Consider the following 7555-nt stretch of genomic DNA (forward strand, 5'->3'; position numbering starts at 1 on the left):
TTTTTCAATGTTTTATTTTTTTTATTTTTTTTCTTTTTTCCGATTTTTTCCCAATTTTTTTCGAATTTCCGGTTTATTTTTTCTTTTTTGTCTTTCCGCTTTCTTTTTTATTATTTTTTTTTATTTTTTATTTTTCGTTTTTCCGATGATTTAAATTTTTTTTCAATTTTTTTTTCGAATTTCCTCTATTTTTTTTTTTGTTTTTATTTTTTCCGATCTTTTTTTTAATTTTTTTTCCAATTTTTTTCGATTTTCCTCTTTATTCGTTCGTTCGTTCGTTCGTTCGTTCGTTCGTTCGCTCGTTCGCTCGTTCGCTCGTTCATTCGTTCGGTTTTGCTTAACGACTCGCTTGATGAAAATATTTCTCTACGTACCCGGCCGCTCGTTCAATCCCTCCCTCCCTCCCTCCCTCCCTCCCTCCCTCGCGCGCGTGCGCAGGCCTGGCCCGGCCCGGCCCGGCAGGGCCTTGCCAGGAGTGGGCTGTCGCGACGGGGTTGCGGGGGCAGGCAGGCCGATGGGGCGCACCCACCCTCCGCTCCCCCCCACCCCCGCCCCCTGCCCCCGTCATCTCCCGGACTCACCCGGCGCCACCGTGCCGTCGTGACTCTCCGTCCCGGCTTCTTCAAAGCCGGCTTCTCCTCGCTTTTTGAAGTCGCCGCTCGTTCAAAGGCGGGCGGGCGGGCGGGCGGCCGGCCGGCCGGACAGATAAATAAACAGATTCCCAACAAAGGACGTGTCTTTCCAACGGTCGCTTTTCTTTTCGCTCCTCGATTCCTTCGCTCGCTCGCTCGCTCGCGCGTGCACGCAGGCCGTCCTCCCGCCCTCGCCCCGCAGCCTCGACCCCCGACCCTCCCTCCCTCCCTCTCCAGGATTCCCCTCGCCAGGCCGTCTTCCGGCCTCCTTCTCTTTCGTTTCCGTCCCTTCCCTTCCCTTCCCTTCTCTTCCCTTCCCTTCCCTTCCCTTCCCTCGCCTTCCCTTCCCTTCCCTTCCCTTCCCTTCCCTTCCCTTCCCTTCCCTTCCCTTCCCTTCCCTTCCCTTCCCTTCCCTTCCCTCGCCTTCCCTTCCCTTCCCTTCCCTTCCCTTCCCTTCCCTTCCCTTCCCTTCCCTTCCCTTCCCTTCCCTTCCCTTCCCTTCCCTTCCCTTCCCTTCCCTTCCCTTCCCTTCCCTTCCCTTCCCTTCCCTTCCCTTCCCTTCCCTTCCCTTCCCTTCCCTTCCCCCTTCCCTTCCCTTCCCTTCCCTTCCCTTCCCTTCCCTTCCCTTCCCTTCCCTTCCCTTCCCTTCCCTTCCCTTCCCTTCCCTTCCCTTCCCTTCCCTTCCCTTCCCTTCCCTTCCCTTCCCTTCCCTTCCCTTCCCTTCCCTTCCCTTCCCTTCCCTTCCCTTCCCTTCCCTTCCCTCGCGTTTCTCCGCCCGTCCCTTTGCCCGCTCCTTGATCCGCGCGGGCCTGCTTAGGCCCGGCAGGCCCTCGCCAGGCGCGGGAGGTCGTGACGGGGTTGCTGGGCTGCAGCTGCCGGCCGGCGCCTGAGCCCTTCCTTACCCCCACCCGCCCTGCTCACGCGCACCCGCACGCTCGCGTGCGCGCAACCCCGCTCCCCCCGCAACCCCCAGCCTCGACCCCTGACCCTCCTGACCCCTCTTCCCAGACGGGTGCTCCTCGCAAACGGATTGTTGCTTTTTTGTTTGTTTGTTTGTTTCTTAAATTCCTTTTTGTTTTTGGCTTTCTAGTCTTCGCTTCCCTAGCTTTTTAAAAAAGTATCGTTATTTTTTTCTTCCCGTTTGCTTCTTTAAATAAAACCTTTCCTCGTGCGTCCGTTTCCTCGCTCGCTGGCGCGAGGGGGACGGGGGTTGCGCTGTGCCGCCAGAGCCTCCTCCTCCTCCTCCTCCTCCTCCTCCTGTTCCCACTCCCCCCGAGCTTCACCCCAACTCCGGCCTTTTACGTTGTGACGCGTTTTTCTCATTCCCGCTCTTTACGCCTGTTTCCCTTCGGGCTCTCTCTCTCTCTCTCTCTCTCTCTCTCTCTCTCTCCTTTTTTTTTTTTTTCCTTTTTTTGAATTCCCTCTCTCTTTTCATTTTTCCTACACCTTTGTCCGTTTCATCACGATAGGTTTCCACCTACCCGTCCGCTCGCTCGCTCGCCAGCTCGCGGGCGCTGGTGGTCGCCCACGGGGTGGCGGGCAGAGCTGGCGGCTGCCCGTCCGAGACAACCCCCCCCCCCCCCCACCCGCGGCCCCTCTCCCTACCTTCCCCCCCCGGGCGAGCACGCGTGATTTCGTCTCGATTGATTTTTTTCCCCCTAGTTTTTTTTTTTTTTTTAACGTTCGGCGTTCTCCTTCTTTTCCTGCTTTTTTCCCCTGCTCCCTGCTTTTTCATGTCTCGGTTTTTTAAGAACTTCCTAATCTTTACACGTTTTTCTAACGCGCTTTTGAATGTCTTTCCGTATCTTCGCTGACGCGTTTACTCGGTCAACCTGCCTGCGGCACCCGTACGCGTTATCCCGGGTTTTTTCCACCCTGCTCAACCCCCTTCCCCCCCCCCCCCCCCCCCCCCGCCGCCCCAGGGCCCCTCTTACTTTCTTCTCCAAGCCGCTGCCCGTCCGACGTCCGTGCGAGCGCTCGTTCGCTGGCTCGTCGTCCGTTATCCTCCTTCTTCTTGGGGGACGTCGGCCGAGACAGCTGCGGGATTGGGGTTTTCCGTTACTCGTTTCCTTTCCCGCCTTTCCTTTCTTTTCCCGCCGTCCCTGCCCGTCCCCCACCACCCGCCCGACTCCCGAGGGGAGAGGCGGGGGGGGCGGACCCGATGGCTCGGCCGGACGGTGGCGAACGCCGAGGCTCGGCGTGGGGGGCGCCCCCCCCCCCCCCCCCCCCCCCCCCCTTCATCCTACCACCCCCCCCCCCCCCCCTCTTCATCCTACCACCCCCCCCCCCCCCCCCCCCTTCCTACCCCCCCCCCACCTCCCGGCAACCTCCCCCCACCCCCCGGCTCCGCCCCGCCCCATCGGCCCGGCTTTGTTCGCCTTTCCCGCCTTTTTTTGTTCTTTCAAATTTTCTCTCCCGCTTCCCTCCGGCGGGCCGGACCCGATGGCTTCCACCGGTCCCCGCTGACCCCCGGTCCCCGCTGACCCCAGCCCCGCCACGCGCCTTCTTTTCTTTCCGTTTCTTTCTCTCTCTTTTTTTTTTTTTGTTTTTCCTTCGGGAGGGGTGGGGGTCTTCAGTTGAGTGGGGGGGGGGGGGGGGGGGGGGGGGGGGGGAAGGAGGAGGGAGGGAAGGGCTATCCGGAGAGAGGCTCGGGGCGAGCCCGGCATCCGGACGAACGAATCCCAGACACGCACACCCGCCCACCCCGTACCCAGCCCCGGGACGGACGAGGCCGCTCCCCGCCGGCCTACCTCTGCCGCCGTCTCCCCGCCGTGACTTCTCCTCCCCGCGCCGACGCGAGCGGCCGTCCTCTCGCGAGCCCGCCGCGCTTTCCCGCCCGCTTGGCTACGCGTGGGCGGGAACCCGCCAGCGCCTGCGCGCTTCCTCGAGAGGTCGCGTCCGCGGGTCCCCGGTGGGGGGGGGGGGCGGGCGGGGAGTCGGGGCCAAGGCGGGTGCGCGTGCCCGACACAACGGCACAAATCGGGCCCCCCCTCCCCCAGAACCGACCCGACCCAACCCGACCCGTCACTCCCCCCCCCCCCCCCCAAGCCTGCAAGCCGCGGGCGGGTTGGGTTTCAAATACCCGAGTCGAAACACCCGACGCGAAGAGATACCGGGCCACCGAACGAAAACGAAACGTAACGAAAAGTGTCAAACGAGAGAACGCGCACACAAACACAAGCCGGTGAAAACAAATAAAAGAACGAACAGGCAAACGAACGCACGCGAGGCGAACGGGAACGGGCCTCCGCCGGTCCCCGAGCCGCGGCCGGACGCCATTCGCAGCCGGCTCCGGAGCTGCAGCGCCCCCACCTCGCCACGCGCCAAGAGTCGCCGAAACGGGGTAGACCTGGACGCGAGGGTCCAGCCGCACGGCAGCGACCTCTAGCCGCCCGAGGCGAGCGAGCGAGCCGGTCGGAACGGGGTAGACGGTGCCGCCGCTGCCCAGCCGACACGCCAGCGACCTCTAGCCGCCCGAGGCGAGCGAGCGAGACGGTCGGACCCGGGTAGACGGTGCCGCCGCAGCCCAGCCGACACGCCAGCGACCTCTAGCCGCCCGAGCAGTGCGAGCGAGCCGGTCGGACCCGGGTAGACGGTGCCGCCGCTGCCCAGCCGACACGCCAGCGACCTCTAGCCGCCCGAGGCGAGCGAGCGAGCCGGTCGGACCCGGGTAGACGGTGCCGCCGCTGCCCAGCCGACACGCCAGCGACCTCTAGCCGCCCGAGGCGAGCGAGCGAGCCGGTCGGAACGGGGTAGACGGTGCCGCCGCAGCCCAGCCGACACGGCAGAGACCTCTAGCCGCCCGAGGCGAGCGAGCGAGCCGGTCGGACCGGGGTAGACGGTGCCGCCGCTGCCCAGCCGACACGCCAGCGACCTCTATCCGCCCGAGGCGGGCGAGCGAGCCGGTCGGACCGGGGTAGACGGTGCCGCCGCTGCACAGCCGACACGCCAGCGACCTCTAGCCGCCCGAGGCGGGCGAGCGAGCCGGTCGGACCGGGGTAGACGGTGCCGCCGCAGCCCAGCCGACACGGCAGCGACCTCTAGCCGCCCGAGGCGGGCGAGCGAGCCGGTCGGAACGGGGTAGACGGTGCCGCCGCTGCCCAGCCGACACGCCAGCGACCTCTAGCCGCCCGAGGCTGGCGAGCGAGCCGGTCGGACCCGGGTAGACGGTGCCGCCGCTGCCCAGCCGACACGCCAGCGACCTCTAGCCGCCCGAGGCGAGCGAGCGAGCCGGTCGGACCGGGGTAGACGGTGCCGCCGCTGCCCAGCCGACACGCCAGCGACCTCTATCCGCCCGAGGCTGGCGAGCGAGCCGGTCGGACCCGGGTAGACGGTGCCGCCGCTGCCCAGCCGACACGCCAGCGACCTCTAGCCGCTCGAGGCTGGCGAGCGAGCCGGTCGGACCCGGGTAGACGGTGCCGCCGCTGCCCAGCCGACACGGCAGCGACCACGGAGCCGCGGAGCCGGAGTACGCCCGGAACGTGCCGGGTCCGCCCGGCACCGACCGACCGACTCGGTCGCTCCGAGGCGGCGGCGGCGGCGGCGGCTAGGGTACGACGGAAGGGCGGCCCGGCCCCGGCGAGCGCCGACCCGCCCGCTCGCTCCGCGTCTGCGGCCGGACTGCCCGCCGTCTGCCCGACTCCGAGCGGCTTGGCCGGTCCGCGGCGCCGTGGAGAGGCGGCTGCCGGGCAGCGCGGCTCGGCGCGGCGCGGCTCGGCACGGCGCGCCGGCAAAGTTCGCCGGCTCCGAGCGGAGCGGACCGCAGGCGGAGGCGCCTGCGGGTCGCACCCGTCGCGGTACGAGAGCGGCGGAGAGCTCTACCCCTTTACGAGCGGCACGATCGCTCCGGGGCGGCGGCGGCGGCCGCACGGGCACGCGGGACCGACCGACTCAGCCACGCTCCGCGGCGAACGGCTGACGCCGCTGCGCGGGGCGGCTCACGTACGCCGGACCGGTCGGGCCGGCCCCGGCGGAGGGGGGGAACCGATTCGCAAGCTCGGCTCGGGCGAACGGCGGAGGCCGCTGCGAGGGCCGGCGCGTGTTCGCCGGACCGGTGGGGCGGCCCCGCAAGCCGCCGACCGACCCCCGCTGTGTGGGGGGGAACCGATTCGCAAGCTCGGCTCGGGCGAGCGGCGGAGGCCGCAGGCAGGGCCGGCGCGTGTGCGCCGGACCGGTGGGGCGGCCCCGGCGGAGGGGGGGAACCGATTCGCAAGCTCGGCTCGGGCGGACGGCGGAGGCCGCAGGCAGGGCCGGCGCGTGTGCGCCGGACCGGTGGGGCGGTCCCGCAGGGCGCCGACCGACCCGCTCGGACCGCGGCGGAGGAAGGACGCCGCTGCGTGGGGCGGCACGGGTACGCCGGTCCGGACGGCGGCGCGAGACGGTCGCGGCGAGGCGGAGCCATGACTGAGCACGGTCGATCCGGCTCCGAGTGACTCGACCGCTCTCCGCGGCGTGGTCGCTGCCGTGTCGGCTGGGCAGCGGCGGCAGCGTCTACCCGGGTCCGACCGGCTCGCTCGCACTGCTCGGGCGGCTAGAGGTCGCTGGCGTGTCGGCTGGGAAGCGGCGGCACCGTCTACCCGGGTCCGACCGGCTCGCTCGCTCGCCTCGGGCGGCTAGAGGTCGCTGGCGTGTCGGCTGGGCAGCGGCGGCACCGTCTACCCCGTTCCGACCGTCTCGCTCGCTCGCCTCGGGCGGCTAGAGGTCGCTGGCGTGTCGGCTGGGCTGCGGCGGCACCGTCTACCCCGGTCCGACCGGCTCGCTCGCTCGCCTCGGGCGGCTAGAGGTCGCTGGCGTGTCGGCTGGGCAGCGGCGGCACCGTCTACCCGGGTCCGACCGGCTCGCTCGCACTGCTCGGGCGGCTAGAGGTCGCTGGCGTGTCGGCTGGGCAGCGGCGGCACCGTCTACCCCGTTCCGACCGGCTCGCTCGCACTGCTCGGGCGGCTAGAGGTCGCTGGCGTGTCGGCTGGGCAGCGGCGGCACCGTCTACCCCGTTCCGACCGGCTCGCTCGCTCGCCTCGGGCGGCTAGAGGTCGCTGGCGTGTCGGCTGGGCTGCGGCGGCACCGTCTACCCCGGTGCGACCGGCTCGCTCGCTCGCCTCGGGCGGCTAGAGGTCGCTGGCGTGTCGGCTGGGCTGCGGCGGCACCGTCTACCCCGTTCCGACCGGCTCGCTCGCTCGCCTCGGGCGGCTAGAGGTCGCTGGCGTGTCGGCTGGGCAGCGGCGGCACCGTCTACCCCGGTCCGACCGGCTCGCTCGCTCGCCTCGGGCGGCTAGAGGTCGCTGCCGTGTCGGCTGGGCAGCGGCGGCACCGTCTACCCGGGTCCGACCGGCTCGCTCGCTCGCCTCGGGCGGCTAGAGGTCGCTGGCGTGTCGGCTGGGCAGCGGCGGCACCGTCTACCCCGGTCCGACCGGCTCGCTCGCTCGCCTCGGGCGGCTAGAGGTCGCTGGCGTGTCGGCTGTGCAGCGGCGGCACCGTCTACCCCGGTCCGACCGGCTCGCTGGCACGGCTCGGGCGGCTAGAGGTCGCTGGCGTGTCGGCTGGGCAGCGGCGGCACCGTCTACCCCGGTCCGACCGGCTCGCTCGCTCGCCTCGGGCGGCTAGAGGTCGCTGGCGTGTCGGCTGTGCAGCGGCGGCACCGTCTACCCCGGTCCGACCGGCTCGCTCGCACGGCTCGGGCGGCTAGAGGTCGCTGCCGTGTCGGCTGTGCAGCGGCGGCACCGTCTACCCCGTTCCGACCGGCTCGCTCGCACTGCTCGGGCGGCTAGAGGTCGCTGCCGTGTCGGCTGTGCAGCGGCGGCACCGTCTACCCCGTTCCGACCGGCTCGCTCGCACTGCTCGGGCGGCTAGAGGTCGCTGCCGTGTCGGCTGGGCAGCGGCGGCACCGTCTACCCCGTTCCGACCGGCTCGCTCGCACTGCTCGGGCG

The sequence above is a fragment of the Tympanuchus pallidicinctus genome, unplaced genomic scaffold (assembly GCF_026119805.1).
Source record: "Tympanuchus pallidicinctus isolate F22 unplaced genomic scaffold, pur_lepc_1.0 scaffold58, whole genome shotgun sequence".
Taxonomy (NCBI): domain Eukaryota; kingdom Metazoa; phylum Chordata; class Aves; order Galliformes; family Phasianidae; genus Tympanuchus; species Tympanuchus pallidicinctus.